The sequence below is a fragment of the Delphinapterus leucas genome, chromosome 17, assembly GCF_059928025.1.
Source record: "Delphinapterus leucas isolate spDelLeu-1000000601 "Yukka" chromosome 17, BTC_Dleu_Yukka2, whole genome shotgun sequence".
NCBI lineage: Eukaryota > Metazoa > Chordata > Mammalia > Artiodactyla > Monodontidae > Delphinapterus > Delphinapterus leucas.
In genome coordinates this window covers 31,490,642-31,509,051 of record NC_143145.1, presented here as the reverse complement: position 1 = coordinate 31,509,051, position 18,410 = coordinate 31,490,642, and positions in this window count along the sequence as shown.

Here is an 18,410-nt window from a genome sequence, read left to right as displayed (position 1 = left end):
TACTTGATCTGGTTAGAGTGGAGAAACATAAAAATTCTACCATATTTTCTTAAACTCTTCAGTATCCATGGATCAAATTCTATTTTATTCAAGTAGTCTGTTTAGTTTTCTTAAAATGTATGAAGCTTAGGTTGGAAACAAAAAAGAAGACTGTTGATAATAAAGGAACAAGGAGGGAAGAAGATCAGGCAAAGAAACAAAAGGCTGCTTTGCATATGGTCAAGGGATGCATCACCCTTGTTATTTTTACCATGTAAAATCATGTAACATGAGCACAATGGAGTGGGCTGTTTGTGGCCAAATAAATCTAGGCATAATCCTTTTTCTCTCTTCCTTCTTTGTCCTTCTGCCTCATCACAAATCTGTTACCACTCTTATTTTTATTCCCTTACAGAATCTTTTTGTACGCACAGGGCACAGTCCCTTTCTCTACATTCACCCTTGATTATATCTGGTGGCGCTTTGAACTCCCAAGTGTCTGGTGCACAAAAGGTGCCCTTTGTGTGAGCGGTGAGGCAGCGCCCACACCCTGTCCTTCAACGTCCTTTGTGGAATCATTGCCTCCTTAGCATTTTTCCTCTTGCAACCTGTTTTCTCTTTATTGTGTCATTGTGAAACGTCACGGGTATTGTTCTCTGTAATAATCATTTCATTGAAAGTCTGTCCCGTTGTTAAGACCACAGCCCTTCATCTCTCCGTCTCCTGTGTCATCGGCCTCTTCAGTGCACTCCTTGGTCTTTCCAGATGTCTCATTCCCAGAACACAGCTGTCCTTTCTCTTCTTCATTGTTGCGCATTTGCCAGCCAGATGATGAGAATACTTACACCATTATGGACACATTTTCCACACGAGCATTTTAATGGGCATGACTATACATCCTGGGATTGACAAAATTGTTAGAACTTGGCGTTGCGGGAGCACACCCAAAGAGGAATCGGTTCTGGGCAGCCAGTATAGAGTGGGCTGTCTGTAGGTCCAGAGATTTTCTGCTCACTAGGCCAGCATCTTTATACTCCTGGTTGCTCTGGTGGTTTCAGCTCCTACTTGATACCACATAGATCCATGTAAATGCTGAGTTTGCCAATCTTACACAATCCCTTTGAAAGCTAACATTTCTGAGAAACAGCACACATGCTATGTAACGGTAACTGTGTGCCAGGCATTATTTGAAGCACTTTACATATGGTAACTCATTTTAGCCTTACGACAACCCTATGAGGGAAAAACTCATCATCTCTAGTTCAGAGATGAAAAAAAATCAAAGCTTATGAAATACTTCTCCCACCGTAGTCTTGGAAGGTGTTTTCCAAAGGTACCTGGATCGCAAAACTCCTAAATTGTGGAGCCAGGATTTGGACATAGGCAATTGGTCTCTAGAATCTGTACTCAGATTATCTAGGTGCCTAGTGCTGGTGAATACCCTCTGGGTCAAAGGTGAGAGGGGTATTTTATGGGCTTCATTGGCTTTCAAATGATCTGATATGCTCCAGCAAGCTACAGTTAATTCAGCATGTTAACTCTAAAAGAACAAACGTCAGACATTAGGAATTTGATTAGAGTCTGTGCACATCAACCAGAGCACCAAATCTGGGTTCTCAGGCTGTTTTTGTGGGAAACCCTCAACCTGAATAGAGCTCTCCTCACTGAAAGATGAGGAATCTGGTGAAAGGGAACATTGGACTTAGGAAAAGATTCTACGATCTAAAGAATGACACTATTTTTCTCAAGTCATAGAGAAAAATCAGACTTCTAAAAATTATGTAAAACACACAAATTTAAATTTTATAAACCATCTGCTTTGGGTTTTCAATAGAATACAGGAAAATTATTCTATAAAAATATATGAGGAACACAAGTATATGTAGGTGACTAGCATAGTAGTGTAATATACATTTGACAAGAAATATGAAAAAGGAGTGACTTCTATGCAGGTAAAAATAAGAAAATCCTGCACAAAACCTAAAAATGATGAAGTTTGATTTACAGCTGCAATAGAAGCAGTGAAGGGCGTAATCAATATTCAAGAAATTCTATTAGAAAAAAATGTTCCTGGTCAGAAAAAAATGAAGAGTAATAAGGAACAAATATATAAAAGCATAAAGCTTTACTGACTTAAGAAAGACCAGTTATAAATAAAGTTGGCTCATCCAAATATCAGGCAAAATTGATGAAAAGGAAACAACCCTGAGACAGATCCTGATGAATTGTTTTCAAATTTTAGAGCTAGAGAGCAATCTATTTAAGTGTCCAGATGGAAAAAACAAAACAGAAACAAACTAGGGTAATTACAAATAAATTGAAATGAAACTGGTTTTTTTTTTTTTTTTTTGCTGTACGCCGGCCTCTCACTGTTGTGGCCTTTCCCTTTGTGGAGCACAGGCTCCGGGCGCGCAGGCTCAGCGGCCATGGCTCACGGGCCCAGCCGCTTCGCGGCATGTGGGATCTTCCCGGACCGGGACACGAACCCGTGTCCCCCTGTATCAGCAGGCGGACTCTCAACCACTGCGCCACCAGGGAAGCCCATGAAACTGTTTTTACAATTCTCTATATTAATGTTAGACTCTAAGGGCACAACACTTACATCCACTCCTGGGAAGAAATTGTGATCCAATTTTTCTCTTTTTCTTTCTTTTTTAAAATTAAAAAAAAATCAGTTGAAATTTATTTGACATATAACATTGTTTAAATTAAAGGTATAAAACATGTTAATTTGGTAATTTTAGGTTGTAATATAATTGCCATTGTAGCAATAATTAGCACCTCTATCATGTTATATAGTTATTTCTTTTTAGAGGTTGGGATAATTGAATTCTAAATTCTAATCTCTTTGCAAGTTTGATTTTAATACAATATTGTGTACATTCACTACATTGTGCATCAGATCTCTAGGACTTATTTACTACGTGCTTCAAGTTCGTACCCTTAAACAGCATCTGTCCTATCCCCATGCCCATTCCCTGGTAACCACCATTTTACTTTCTGTTTTTATGAGTTTGGCTTTTATAGATTCCACATACAAGTAATATCATATAGTACTTGTCTTTCTCTGTCTGACTTATCTCACTTAGCATAATGTGCTCAAGGTCCATCCATGTTGTTACAAATGGCATGATGTCCTTCTTTATCATAGTGGAATAATATTCCATTGTATAAATATATCATAACTTCTTTATCCATTCATCTGTTGATGGACACTTAGGTTGTTTCCATACCTTAGCCGTAGTAAATAATGTTTCAATAAACATGGGAGTGCATATATCTCCTCCATATCCTGTTTTCATTTCCTTTGGCTGTATAACCAGAAGTGGAATTGCTGGATCATACAATAGATCTATTTTTAATTTTTTGAGGAACCTCCATGTTGTGTCCCATAGAGGCTGAAGAACCAATTTATATTCCCATCAACAGTGCACAAGTCTTCTCTTTTCTCAGCATCCCCACCAACACTTGTTATCTTTATCTCTTCCTAATGATATCCATTCTGACAGGTGTGAGGTGATAATTCATTGTGATTTTGATTTGTATTTCCCTGATTAGTGATGTTGAGCATCTTTTCATGTACCTGTTGGTTCTTCGGATGTCTTCTTTGGAAAAAATGTCTATTTAGTTCCTTGGCCCATTTTTGAAACAAATTTTTTGTCATGTTCTATGAGTTACTTATATATTTGGATGTTAACCCCTTATCCAATATATGGTTTGCAAAATTTTTCTCCCACTCTGTAGGCTGCCTTTTCATTTTGTTAACTGCTTCTTTGCCATTTGTTGATTTTGCTTTTGTTGTTTTCACTTTTCGTGTCATATTCAAAATCATTGCTGAGACCAATGTTGAGGAACTTCTTCCCTAGGTTTTCTTCTAGAACTTTTATGGTATCCTATCTCATGTTTGAGTCTTTGATCCATTTCTAGTTAATTTTTGTGAGTGGTGTAAGATAGGGGTCCAATTCCACTGTTCTGCATGTGTTTATCCAATTTTCCTGAGATCATTTATAGAAGAGACTGTCCTTTCCCCACTGGTATTCTTGGCTCCCTTGTTGAATATTATGTGACTGTGTGCTTCTGGTGTCTCCTTTCTGTTCCTTTGATCTATGTGCCTATTCTTATGCCAGTACCATACTGTTTTTATTACTATAGCTTTGTTGTGTAGTTTAAAATCAGGAAGAGTGATGCCTCCGGCTTTGTTCTTCTTTCTCAGGATTGCTTTGGCTATTTGAGGATTTTAGGATTTTTTTCCTACATCTTTAAAAAATGCTATTATTATTTTGATGAAGATTACATTGAATCTATAGATGGACATGAGATGTTTTTCCATTTGTTTGTGCCTTCTTCAATTTCTTTCAACAAATTCTTATAGTTTTTACTGTACAGATCTTTTACCTCCTTGGTTAAATTTATTGCTAGGTATTTTATTGTTTTTGATGTTGTTGTTAATGAGATAGTTTTCTTTATTTCTTTTCCGTATTTTATAATTAGCGTATATAAATGCAACTGATTTCTGTATGTTGATTTTATATCCTGCAAATTTACTGAATTTTTAAATTAGTTCCAACAGTTTTTGGTTGAATCTTTAGGATTTTCTATATACAAAATCATATCATCTGCAAATAATGACAATTTTACTTCTTCCTTTCTGATTTGAATGCCTTTTATTTCATTGCCTTGCTTAATTTTTCTAGCTAGAACTTCAGTACTTCTCACTAGTGGTGGGAGTGGCCACTGGCATCCTTGTTTTATTCCTGGAAGAGTATAATATGGGCTGTATGTTTGCTGTATATGGCCTTTATTATGTTGAGGTGTGTTCTTTCTATACCCAATCTGTTGAGGGTTTTCATCATGAAGGGATGTTTTATTTTTTCAAATGCTTTTTCTGCATCTATTAAAATGATCATGTTATCTTTATCTTTCATTCTATTAATGTGATGTATTATATTTATTGATTTGCATATGTTGAACCACCCTTGCATCTCAGGGATAAAGCCCACTTGGCCATGGGATATAATCCTTTTAATGTAGTCTTCAATTCAGTTTGCTAATATTTTGTTGAGAATTTTTGCATCTGTATTCATCAGGTATGTTGGTCTATAGTTCTCTTTTCTGTAGTGTCCTTATCTGTCTTTGGTATCAGGGTAATGCTGGTCTCATGGAATGAGTTTGGAGGTGTTTCTCCTGTTCAATTATTTGGAAGAGTTTGAGAAGGATTGGCATTAATTCTTCTTTAAATGTTTGGTATAATTTGCCAGATAAGCCATCTGGTCCTCTCTTGGGAGAGTTGTGATTACTGATTCAATCTCTACTCATTGTTGGTCTGTTCGGGTTTTCTGTTTCTTCCTGCTTATGTCATGTAGGTTGTATGTTTCCAGAAATTTACTCATGTCTTCTAGGATGTCTAATTTGTTGGCATGTAATTGTTCATAGCATTCTCTTATGAACGTATATATTTCGTACTATCAGTTGTAATGTGTCCTTTTTCTTTTCTTTTTTTTTTTGAGTGTTTACCACTCTTTACTTTAATTGAAGTATAGTTGATTTACAATGTTGTGTTAATTTCTGCTGTACAGCAAAGTAACCCAGTTATACACATACATACATTCTTTTTTATATTCTTTTCCATTATGGTTTATCCCACGATAGTGAATATATTTAGTTCCCTGTGGTACACAGTAGGGCCTTGTTGTCTATCCATTCTACATGTAATAGTTTGCATATACTAACCCCAAACTCTCAGTCCATCCCTCCCCCACATTCCCTCCCCCTTGGCAACCACAAGTCTGTTCTCTATGTCTATGAGTCTGTTTCTATTTTGTAGATAGGCTCATTTGTGCCATATTTTAGATTCCACATGTAAGTTATATCATATGGTGTTTGTCTTCCTCTTTCTGACTTACTTCACTTACTTTGATAATCTCTAGTTGCATCCATGTGGCTGCAAATGACATTATTTCATTCTTTTTTTTTTTAATAGCTGAGTGTTGTTCCATTGTTTATATGTACCATGTCTTCTTTATCCATTCGTCTGTCATTGGACATTTACATTGTTTCTATGTCTTGGCTATTGTGAATAGTGCTGCTATGAACATAGAGGTGCATGCATCCTTTCGAACCATGGTTTTCTATAGATGTATGCCTATGAGTGGGATTGCTGGTCATATGGTAATTCTATTTTTAGTTTTCTAAGGAACCTTCATACGTTTTCCATAGTGGCTGCACCAACTTACATTCCCACCAACAGTGTAGGAGGGTTCCCTTTTCTCCACACCCTCTCCAGCATTTGTTATTTGTAGACCTTTTAATGATAAGTGTGAAGTGGTACCTCGCTGTAATTTTGATTTGCGTTCCTCTAATAATTAATGATGTTGAGCATCTTTTCATGTGCCTATTGGCCATCTGTATGTCTTCTTTGGAGAAATGTCTATTTAGGTCTTCTGCCCAGTTTTTGATTGGGTTGTTTGCTTTTTGTTGCTGTTGCATTGTATGAGCTGTTTGTATATTTTGGAAATTAAGCCCTTGTCGGTCCCATCATTTGCTGGATTGTCTTTTCAGTGGATTGTCTTTTTGTTTTGTTTATGGTTTCCTTTGCTGTGCAAAAGCTTGTAAGTTTGATTAGGTCCCATTTGGTTATTTTTGTTTTTATTTCTATTGCCTTGGGAGACTAATGTGTCCTTTTTCATTTCTAATTTTGAGTCTTCTCTCTTTTTTTCTTACAGTAGCCAAAAATTTGTAAAATTTGTTTTCTTTTTGAAAAAACAGCTCTTAGTTATATTGGGTTTTTTCCTATCATTTTTCTGGTCTCATATATTTTATTTCTCCTCTGATCTTTATTATTTCCTTCCTTCTGCTAAATATGGATTTAATTTTTTTCTTTTTTTTTTGTTCCTTGAGGTATAAAATTAGGTTGTTTATTTGAGCCTTTCTAATTTTCTAATATGTGCATTTATTGTTATAAATTTTCTCTCTGAATGTTTTTGTAAGATTTTATTGGATTTGATACATTGTGTTTCCATTTTTTTTTTATTTTGAGATAATGTTTTACTTTTCTTTTGATTTCTTCTTTGACCCATTGGTTTTCCAAAAATGTCTTGTTCAACTTCTACATATTTGTAGATCTTACAGCTTTCTAGTTTCATGCTACTGTGATCAGAGAAGATAGTTGGTATAATTTAAATCTTAAATTTGCTAAGACTTATTTTGTGGCTTATGATATGATCCATCCTAGAGAATATTCTGTATGCACTTGAGAAGAATATGTATTCTGCTGCTATTGGTTGGAATGTTCTATATATATAACTGTTAATCCATTTGGTTTAAAGTATGGTTCAAGTCCAACATTTCTTTTATTGATATATATATATATATATATTTTTTTTTTTTTGGTCTGGATGACATATCTATTGCTGCTAGTGGGGTACTGAAGTTCCCTACTATTACTGTATTGTTATCTATTTCTCCCTTCAAATCTATTAGTTTTTGCTTAATATATTTAGGAGCTCTGCTGAAGTGTGCATATATATTTATAATTGTTGTATCTTAACCCTTTATCATTATATAATAATGTATTAACCCCTTCACCATTATATAATTGTCTTCTTTGTCTTTTGTTACTGTTTTTGGCTTAAAGTCTATTTTGTCTGATATAAGTATGGCTACCCCTGCTTTCTTTTGGTTTCCACTTGTCTGGAATTTCTTTTTCCATCTCTTCTCTTTGAGCCTATGTCCGTAGGGCTGAAATGAGTCTTCTATAGGCACCATCTAGTTGGGTCTTGTTTTTTAAATCCAGCCAGCCACTCTGTGCCTTTTTGATTGGTGAATTCGATCCATTTATGTTTAGAGTGATTATTGATATGTAAGGACTTACTAATGCCATCTTATTGTTTGCCTTCTGGTTGTTTTGTATATCCCTTGTTTCTTTTTCTGTCTGTTTCTGCTTACTTTTGTAAATTAGTGGTTTTCCATTGTGGTATGCTCTGTCTCCCTTTTTTTTTTTTTTAATATTTTCCTGGCTGCGCCATGCGGCACGTAGGATCTTAGTTCCCTGACCAAGGATCGAACCTGTGCCCCATGCATTGGAAGTGCAGAGTCTCAACCACTGGACCACCAGGGAAGTCCCTCCCTTTTTTATGTTTCATGAATTTATTGTAGATTTTTGCTTTGTGGTTATCACTGAAGCTTGCGTAAGACATCTCATAGATAAAACAGTCCATTTTATGCCAATAGCAAATTTATTTTCATTTGCCTATAAAGGCTCTATTCTTTTATTCCTCCCCTTTTATCTTCTTGATGTCACAATTTACCTCTTTTTATGTTGTATATTTGTTCATAAACTACAGTAGCTATAGTTATTTTTAATGCTCGTTTCCTTAAACTTTTATACTATAGTTAAGTAGTTAACACATCATTCTATCAATAATAGAATTATAGTTTTCTAATTCTATCAACTTTTTACCTTTACCAGAGTGTAATATACTTTCATATGACTCTGATGAACATCTTTTCATTTCTGCTTGAAGAACTTTTTCAGCATTCTTGCAAGTCAGGTAGGTATATTGGTGGTGAACTCCCTCAGCTTTTGTTTGTCTGGGAAAGCCTTTCCATCTCCTTCACATCTGAAGGATAACTTTGCTGGATAAAGTATGCTTGGCTGGCAGTTTTTACCTTTCAACACTTTGAATATATCATAACACTCTCTGCTAATCTGTAGAGCTTCTGCTGAGAAATCTATTGTTAGCCTAATTGGGGATTCTTTGGAGTTACTTTCTTTTTTCCTCTTGCTGCCTTTAAGATCCTGTCTTTGTCACTGATTTTTGATAGTTTCATTATGTGTCTTGGTGAAGGTCTTTTTGCATTGCTTATATGTCCAAGTTCTTCCCCAGGTTTGAGATGTTCTCAGCTATTATTTCTTTAAATAAACTCCCTGCCCCCTTCACCTCTCTTTTCCTTCCGATACATCAGTTATACTTATATTTGCCTTTCTAATCAAATCCAATAACTTTCCTAGGGTTTTTTCACTTAAAAAACTCTTAGTTCTCTCTCCTCTTCTAATTGAAATATTTCTATATTCCTATCCTTCAAGTCACTTATTCTCTCTCCCATCTGTTCTTCCCTGTTATTGATGCTCTCTATTGCATTCTTTATTTCATTTATTGAAATCTTCAGCTTCAGGATTTCTGTTTGGTTCTTTTTTTATAATTTCTGTCTTTGGGTAAAGAACTCCTTCTCTTCATTAATTTTATTCCTGAGTTCATTGAATTGTCTTTCTGAGTTTTCTTGTAGCTCAATGAATTTCTTCATAACAGCTATTTTGAATTCTTCATAAGTTAGACTGCAATATTCCATGCCTTTGAGTTTGGTTGCTGGTGAATTATCATTTTCTTTTTATGATACCACATTTCCTTGATTTTTCGTACTGTTTGAAGGTATGCACGTTTGCTTTTGCATTTGAAGTAGCAGACCCATCCTTAATTGAACTTCGGTTCTTTGGTTCTTAAAATTCGACGAACTGTCTACTAGAAACCTTTCTTTTATATTCCAGAAGGTGGCATGATAGCTCAAGTCTGTGGTTTCTCCTACTGGAGCTGGCTGTCTGGGATGCACTTGGGAATGTGGAGCTGGCAGCAGAGTAAGGGGAGGTGTGAGCTTAGCACCTGCGACTTTTGGGGTACCCACGAGTGAGCCCAGGGATGAACTCCTCAAGTGTGTCACTCCCAGAGGCCCACAGGCTGACCTCCTGCTGAAGTCCTGAAGCAGACAGCAGGAAACACACTCCTTCAAAGCCCTTTTATGTTATCTGCCTCCTTCCCTTTCCTGTCCCTTCCCCAGTCACAGAGTTTCATCCTCAGAAATCTGGGTGTTGGTAGAGAGAAACAGGTTTCTCCAGCTGCAACCTGCACACCTGGGACTGGGACAGCCTGGAATTCACTCACCACTTTTGCTTTTTACCTCCTCCATGGGAAGGGTCCCCACTGACACAGCCAAAAGCCCAGCCACTTGCAGTGTTGCCCTGGAGAGGGGTTCCCGTCTTGGCCAATTCCTTCCTCTTTTCTGCATCCAAACTCATCTCTGTCCTGCTCCTATGGTATGCCAGATTCTCCCCTCAGAAAGGCTGGACCTCCACAAACTTTCTCACAGGTGGCCACGGGTATCCACCTAGTTTTGTACCCTCCAGATTTCCTTTCTGTGATCAAGGTGAGTGAAGGCAGGGCAGGCTCGTCAAGTCAGCCTCATAGCCCCTACTGAGGTCCTGTCTGCCCATTTTCGGGAGCATGTGTGGGTAGAAACCTTCCGGGTATCCTGGTATAATGTGCAGCGGCACTTTTGTTCCATTATGGATGTCTAATTAGCTGTTAATCAAAGGGGAGAGAAAAGAGGAATGACTCCTGCTGCCATGGTGTCACTGCCAGCTTCCCCTTCCTTTCCCAAGGTATATAGGAAATGTGAAAATATGAGCATATGGAGTATGAACATATTAAATAAAGGAAAGATTCTCATAAAGTCAAAAACTGTATCACTCATCTGTTGTTTAAAAATTAACTATGCATTAGAACAAGACATAAATTAATAACAAACTGAAAAAAGGACAAATTGGGTCATAAAAAGATTGATCTTAGGGAATTCCCTGGTAGTCCAGTGGTTTGGATTCAGCTCTTTCACACGGAACCAGGTTCAATCCCTGGTTGGGGAACTAAGATCCCACAAGTTGTGTGGCTAAAGGAAAAAAGAAAGAAAAATTGATTATAAACACTGCTACCAGTGACACATAGATAAGTTTAAATTCTTGCTGTAAATATAAATTTAAAACGTACAAATATAAAAATATGCCCAAAGAGAATATACAAAATAAAAATAATTCATGCCTTAAAAACTCATATTTTATATATAAAAAAACTGAGTAGCTGAGAGAGAATTAAGGAAAGCCAAACATGCTAATTTTCTTATTTACAGGGGAAAGTCAAGAGATTCTCTTGCATTCTTAATATTGATCATTGAAAACAGCGAGTTCAAGCACATTTTGAGTTTTGAAAACACTTAGGATAACTTTTAATTGATAAAAGTAGAGAAAATATAGCAATAGTGCACAAAGAAAAGACAGAAACAAGGTAAGTTATAGGACAAACCGTCAACAAGGGGTGTATTAAAATACATACATGTAAATAACAAATTTGTCTATAATTTAATATAGATTACAGTTTTATATTTTTTTTAAAAAAGAGAGAAAAAACCCAAAATAAATATATGTTGTTTCCAAAGGACAAAACTAAAATAACAAAAATTATTGAGAGTAAAAGGATTGGCCAGGATAGATCAGGTACATAGAAATGAAAAACGGTGTGAACTCCTACAGTGGGGCTCTCCTGTAATTCCAGGTTATTCTCCCCTAGTTGAAAAAAACCAAAACAACCAAACAAACAAAACAGTTGTTGCAACATCAACATGCTGCAGAGAAGAACCATTTCCTCTGACTCTGAAACTAAGTAGCACACACACTCCAAAACCAATAAACAAAACACAAAACCCCACCCAGTCACATATATACACCTGTGAAATTAATATTTGAAGAGCAGTACATATTTACTGACTTTGTACAGTTTGAAAGCACTTTGAAACTGATCTCTTAAATGTCCCCCTCTTCTCCCATCCAGCTTGCACACTTCATAGTCTTTTCTCCGCTCCTCTCATTACATACTTCTGTGCTGTGTTTACCACTTGACTAATCCCTACTTCCCCTCTAAACTCTGTTAATAGTTTTTACCCTGTAATCCTTGGCTTTATTTTCCTTCTTTGACCAACCACACCCCCTGTCTTTCATAAATATATGTTCTCCTTAAGACTTAGTAGATTTTCCCTTTTTCAGCATCCCACCCCAATTTTAATCTCCTATCAGTTGTCATGTCTATTTAGAGAAGTCAATTTAGATCTGTCATCCTGATCTCCCTTCTAAACTGCTAGCTTATTTCAACTATGTATGCCTACTTGGAACGATTTACTGAGCATCTACTATGTGACCGGTACTATTGATATTTTAAGTGTGTTTATGCATTCACTCACTTAATCTTTGGGAGATCCTGTAGGGCAGATGGTATCACCGCATTTACAGAAAAGGAAATCAATTTAAGACATTTAGTTAACTTGTCCAGTAGAGCATCAGAATCTGTTTTCAAATCTTATTCTGACCAATTCCAGTGCCCAGGGAGAGGACAAGTGAACACTTAAGTTTAGGAAAATCATCCTTTTGTCCTTTCATCTAGGGAATGACCAAGTTCTTTGGGATGAGAAACAAAGAAAACATTTCTAGAACTTGCTCTGTACCCAGCACTGTGCTGCATTTTGCACCTGTGATCTCTTTTGCAACAACACTAAGGGGTGGAGGCAGACAGGAAAAGACGCTTGAAAAGATCATGCAGCGGATAAGCAGCAGAATAGAGATTTGATTCTGAGTCTTTTTCTTCATTAGACATTCTGCCTCAATTAATTAATTCGTTGTAAATTTTGGATTAAGTTGCTTTCTTTCCTAGTCTGTGCTCAGTTCCTTTATTTTTAAAATGAGGAAGTTAAACGTCTGATAACCAAAGTCCTCTTTGGTTCCATCATTACAAAATTCAGCAGCTCTAAACAGAAAAGTTGTCCTTTGATAAAATTAGGTATCTTAGCAACAGAGCTGCAATTGGGTATTTTGCCTCAAAATCCACCCTCTGCGTTCTTGTTACACCCAACCTGTTGTCTCCATCTCGGTCAATAGCACCATCCTCCATTGAGCCGACAGACATGTGTTTGTGTGTGCACTCCTCACCCCTTCCGTTTAGACAATCATCTAGTCCTATCCACTCCTATGTCCATTATAACTTTCAAAACTGGACACTTCTCCCCATCCCCATTGGCACTTCTTTAGTCTCAACTACCCTTATCTCTAGCCTGTAACAATGCAAGATCCTTGTTACTGGTCTTTCTGCTTCCACTATGGCCCTTCTCTAATCTATTCTCCACAAAGGGCCAGAATGGTCTTTGCAAAAACCAATTCTCATAACAAAAGCCTTATTGTGGGATCCCATGACACTCAGGGTAAAATCCAATCTTCTCAGCATGACAACTATGACCCTGCATGATCTAGCCTTTTCTAACATGTCTAGCCACAGTACTTGTCAATTCTGTCCTGCCTCTAGTAGCATTGAGTTATTTGCCGTTCCCTGACTCCATCAAGTTCTCTTTTTTTTTTAAATAAATTTATTTATTTTACTTTTGGCTGCGTTGGCTCTTCGCTGCTGCGTGCGGGCTTTCTCTAGTTGTGGCGAGCAGGGGCTACTTTTCATTGCAGTGCGTAGGCTTCTCACTGTGGTGGCTTCTCCTGTTGTAGAACATGGGCTCTAAGCCTGTGTGCTTCAGTAGTTGTGGCTCGTGGGCTCTTGAGCGCAGGCTCGGTGGTTGTGGTGCACGGGCTTAGTTGCTCCACGGCATGTGGGATCTTCCTGGACCAGAGCTCAAACCCATGTCCCCTGCATTGGCAGGCGGACTCTCAACCACGGCGCCACCAGGGAAGCCCTCAACTAATCTTTTATCACAAAAATATTTGTTCCTGGGGCTCATTTCAGCCCCATTCTGCTTTGTGGGTGTACTTGCTAAGAATAAGAGAAGAATGATGAAGACAGGGATGCTAGAGGAAGGAAGGTGATGGAGTTTGGCAGAAAGAGAAGAAAAAGAGCAAATAAACTTCCCTTCACAGAGTAGACTTAGCCCATTCCAAGGCTATTTTTTTGGAAAAGGAGGCAGACCAGAGCCGCGTTCTCAGTTACGCCAGGTGGGATGTCTTATGCTGATGAGAAGGGAGAGAAAAATGTCCAAACTAAATGCCGAAGACCCCAGCCGGCCTGTTTTTCAGTATTCATCTAAAGTTCAAAATCATTTTGCCTTAGATTATGCATTCTAAAGTAGACTTTTCCATCTATATTTGGATTTGGGCTTTCTTTTCCTCTCCTAGGGGTGGTGCTTCCTCTGCTCTAAGTGTATAGTCTACTCTCTTCTATAGCAGTGGTACTCATTAGGGGCAGTCCTGCTGCTAAGCGATGTTTTGGAAATCCGTGGGGGCTGTTTTATGGTTGCCCCAGTGATTGAAAGGCCCTGCTGGCATTTAGTGAGTGGACAATCACCAGGTTGGATGTCTAATAATGTTCAGGAGAGTCCTGAGCCACAAGTAATTGCTTTTTGTACTGCTGACTTTCAGAAGTCCCACCAGACATTCATAAGTGTAAACAACCTATTTATAATTTTCTGAAGGAAGAACCAAATGATCTTTTTACATATAAGCAAATGGTATTTTTATGCGGTTTTAACATCAACTGAATTTGACAGAATGCAACCATTGTGTACATAGAGTCTTCCTTTGTTTTATTTGGAACTTTCCCGAGAGTTATTCATCATTGTGGAACATCTCATCACTGATGACAACACTGCTTGAGGTACTTGAGTCAAAAATGCAACACACCGGGCTTCCCTGGTGGCGCAGTGGTTGAGAGTCCGCCTGCTGATGCAGGGGACACGGGTTCGTGCCCCGGTCTGGGAAGATCCCACATGCCGCGGAGTGGCTGGGCCTGTGAGCCATGGCCGTTGGGCCTGTGCGTCCGGAGCCTGTGATCCGCGACGGGAGAGGCCACGACAGTGAAAGGCCCGCATACCGCAAAAAAAAAAAAAAAAAAAATGCAACACACCTGTGTTGGTCTGCAGTTTTGGCTGTTGAGGTCATTATTTCTTCTAATGTGAGTTTTTGTATATTGAATTATGTATTATTTTACTGTAATTTGCTTTGTTTTTATTTCTCTTTTGTATAACAACTAGGGAGTTTTGGGGGGCTTTTTGTCTGTTTTAATTATATCTGTAGGTAGATTATATTTTCTATAAATTTATTTTAGAATTTTGAACTAGGAGTTAGACAATATTATTTTTAAGTGGGTATTTGAAACCATGAATGGGTTAAAAACCATGAATCTATAAAGAAGTGCTTAATTATTTAAAATCAAGGACTATGGAGTCGGCCCTGGGTTTGAATCCCATCTCTGCTACCTGCTTGCTGTGAGAACTTTGAAAAGCTATTCCCATTCTCTTTGCTTTCATTTCCTCATCTGTAAAACAGTTAACCTGAAGGGTGATTACGGTAATAATGCAGCAGGAGGTGCATAGACCTGGACCTGGTACAGAGAAAGTATTTGGTAAATGTTGGGTATAATTATTTTAAGCCTTGATTATTTATTTATTTATTGGCTTTTGAAAAAAGAGCAGCTTTATTGAGATATAATTGAGATACCATGAATTCACACTTTAAAAGTATAGTTCAGTAGTTTTTAGTATATTCACAGAGTTGTATAATCATCACCACCATCTAATTTTAGAACACTTTCATTACTCCAGTAAGAAATCCCGTGCCCATTCGTAGTCACTCCCCATTTCCCCCTCCCCCCAGCCTCTGGCAAGCATTAATCTACTTTTTACTTCTATAGATTTGCCTATTCTGGAAATTTAATATAAATGAAATTATAAGTAGTGGCCTTTCACTTGACAGGCTTCTTCACGGGCATAATATTTTCAAGGATCATTCATGTTGTGGCATGTATCATACTTTATTCTTTTTTATTGCTGAATAATTTATGCAAGCGTTGATTATTTAAATACTCATTCCCTATTTATTTTTTAATCGTATCTGAAAGCATCTGTTTTAATTTTTGGTTCTCCTCTGTTATTTATTATTAGACTATTAGACTTTCCAAAGCATTTTTATCTTTGCATATGAAATATAACTTGTCAAGTTCTGTTAATATTCCATAGTTTAAAGTACAAAATTAATCATCTAAAATACTTTGAGACACGTATGGGTTGGAGAGAGTTTATAATCACTACGAGAAATTATTATAATAGTAATAAATACAGATTAGTTTGTAGATTTACTTGGATGATAAATTAAGATTTGTGTTTGAGCCTTCTTTTGGAATGGGGTCAAACGTGAAGATTAATTGGTGGAGAAAAGATGAGAGTGCAAGGTATGGCAGTGAGGTGGCCTTGATTAATCAAGTAATTCATCTTAGTTCTTCTTTTTATGGAAGAAGACAGCCTGTAGATGTCCCCCGACACAGTTGTGCTAATGTTTAAAGCACAGCTTTGCTTAAAGCAGTTAACACATTTGTAAATTATCAGCAGCTCCAGTTAAAGGGTACAGGAGGGAGAAAGGCAAGCCCGAGATGGAGTTGGCCGGTCTTGGAAGGGTGTTGGAGGCTCAGGCAGAGGGAGGAGTGTCCCAGAAGACAAGCACGGCTGCCAAGAAGTGGAGAAGGAAATAAGGAACTCTGTATTTCCAGGAAGGATCATCCATTATGGATAATATAGCCAAGAAATAGATTTGTTTGGCTTATGCAGTGCTAAAATAATTTTTTTTAGTTTAATTGGTAAGTTTGAGATTTAGCTTTTTAAAAAAATTCCAGACAGAAAATTTATACAATTTGGTTGACATATTACAACATATGTTACTAATCATTATATTCCTTAACTTGGGAAGAAAAATTTTTTAATTATTTAAATATATTTATGGTCGAAGTATTTTTTTTTTTGAAATTGAAATGTTCTTAAAATCTTACTTCCACAGAAAATGGCATAATAGACGTATATTTTCAGTGGCTTTTGGCATCTAAAAATCTAACGAGTACGTTAACCAATTGGAAACTGGAAGTGTGACATAGCCTAAGAATTAAGAATTTAATCGTGGGCTTCCCGGGTGGTGCAGTGGTTGGGAGTCTGCCTGCCGATGCAGGGGACACGGGTTCGTGCCCCAGTCCGGGAAGATCCCACATGCCACGGAGCAGCTAGGCCCGTGAGCCATGGCCGCTGAGCCTGCGCGTCCAGAGCCTGTGCTCCGCAACGGGGGAGGCCACAACAGTGAGAGGCCCGTGTACCGCAAAAAAACACAAACAAACAAAAAAAAGAATTTAATCATTATAATTTCTTAATCTATGAAGGCCACTGGGTGTAAAATGATGTGACTCACTAATAGGAAAATGAATAATTAGCATTTGTTTACCTCATTGAAAAGTTCAAGTGAATTAGGTTTTTCAGAATTTGATTGTACAAAGCAGATGACATCTTGGACTTACAGCAAAAGTCCAGCTGAAAAGACCTATGTGCAAGGAACAGTTATGCTAACATGCTTACCAAGATAGGTGAATATGCACCAGCTATTATTTTTCTGGTGAGAGCATTGCTGAATATAAATGCTCTCGATGTAGAAGAATAAATGAATGGAAGTATTAATAGAATTTTAGAGCTCAAAAATACAAGAGGTAGGGTGGAGAGCATTATTTATCAATCAAACCAGGGCATGTTTCAGTGTGAGAGGAGATGCCATAAGAACTCCAGAACAGGTGCAAACTGGGTCTGTTCTCGGATGTATGGTCATTTACTAAGAGGTCAACCAGTCAACCCTTCTCTTGGTACGTATTAGGAAATGAAGCCACAAGATTTGCAATTTAGTGAAGTCACATTCTATCAGGGACCAAAGTAGGACTACAGCCCAGCTCTTGGTAAAGTGTGTATCTATTTCTCCTACTCATGTGCCTTCCTTTCCAACTACCTCTCTTACATGTTTCTACGATCAACTTGCAAGAGAGGCTAAATCTTGATCTTTGCAAATATAGAAGGAAACAGAGCAGAAGTTAATAACTTATCCTCAGCTTGTTTTTAGAAGTTGGGCTTTTTGCCTTCTACCTGCACATATGCAGAAATACTAGGAATAGAATGAAAGAAAGGACTTTAGAAGTATACTGGTTAGTGATCTCTTCACTAGCTCAATGTCACTGTTTCAAAGATTGTGTTATTTCACCTACTTTAGTCTTACTGTTTTCTGAAGCTTGCTTTCAGAGTGTGAGTTGCTTTCATTGTCCTTTTCTTCTTTCTTTCCTAATGTCAGCAACCTGGTGACGCTGAATAGATGCTGATGCAGTGCTTTTCAACATGACATGTCTTTTATGTTTATTTTGGTTTGTTTTAACTACTGTTTAAGCACACTTGTGCAGGCGCTACTTAATTCGGTACCTCTTTCTTTGTAACCCGTTCTACCACATGAACCCTGGTATGGATCAGGTCTCCTGGGGACTCTGCAGAACACACTGTCTGCATTTAAAGGCCTCCAGTACACCCAGTGCTGAATTTGTAGGGATACCTAAGGGGATCATCAGTTTACAGAGCGAAGCCTGAGGGCTGTATGTTTGAGGACCTTGTTGAGCCGCCAAGCACAGTGAGTTCTGAATCCACACATTAGGATTTTAAAGCCCTTCAGCCTGTGGGCATGATTGTGGGTATCCCTGCACCAGATGCCCAGGACATCTGTAGTTCTTGGCAGGTGGGGAAACATGTGGCAAACATTTGATTTGACTTGTCAGAACTTTATGAAA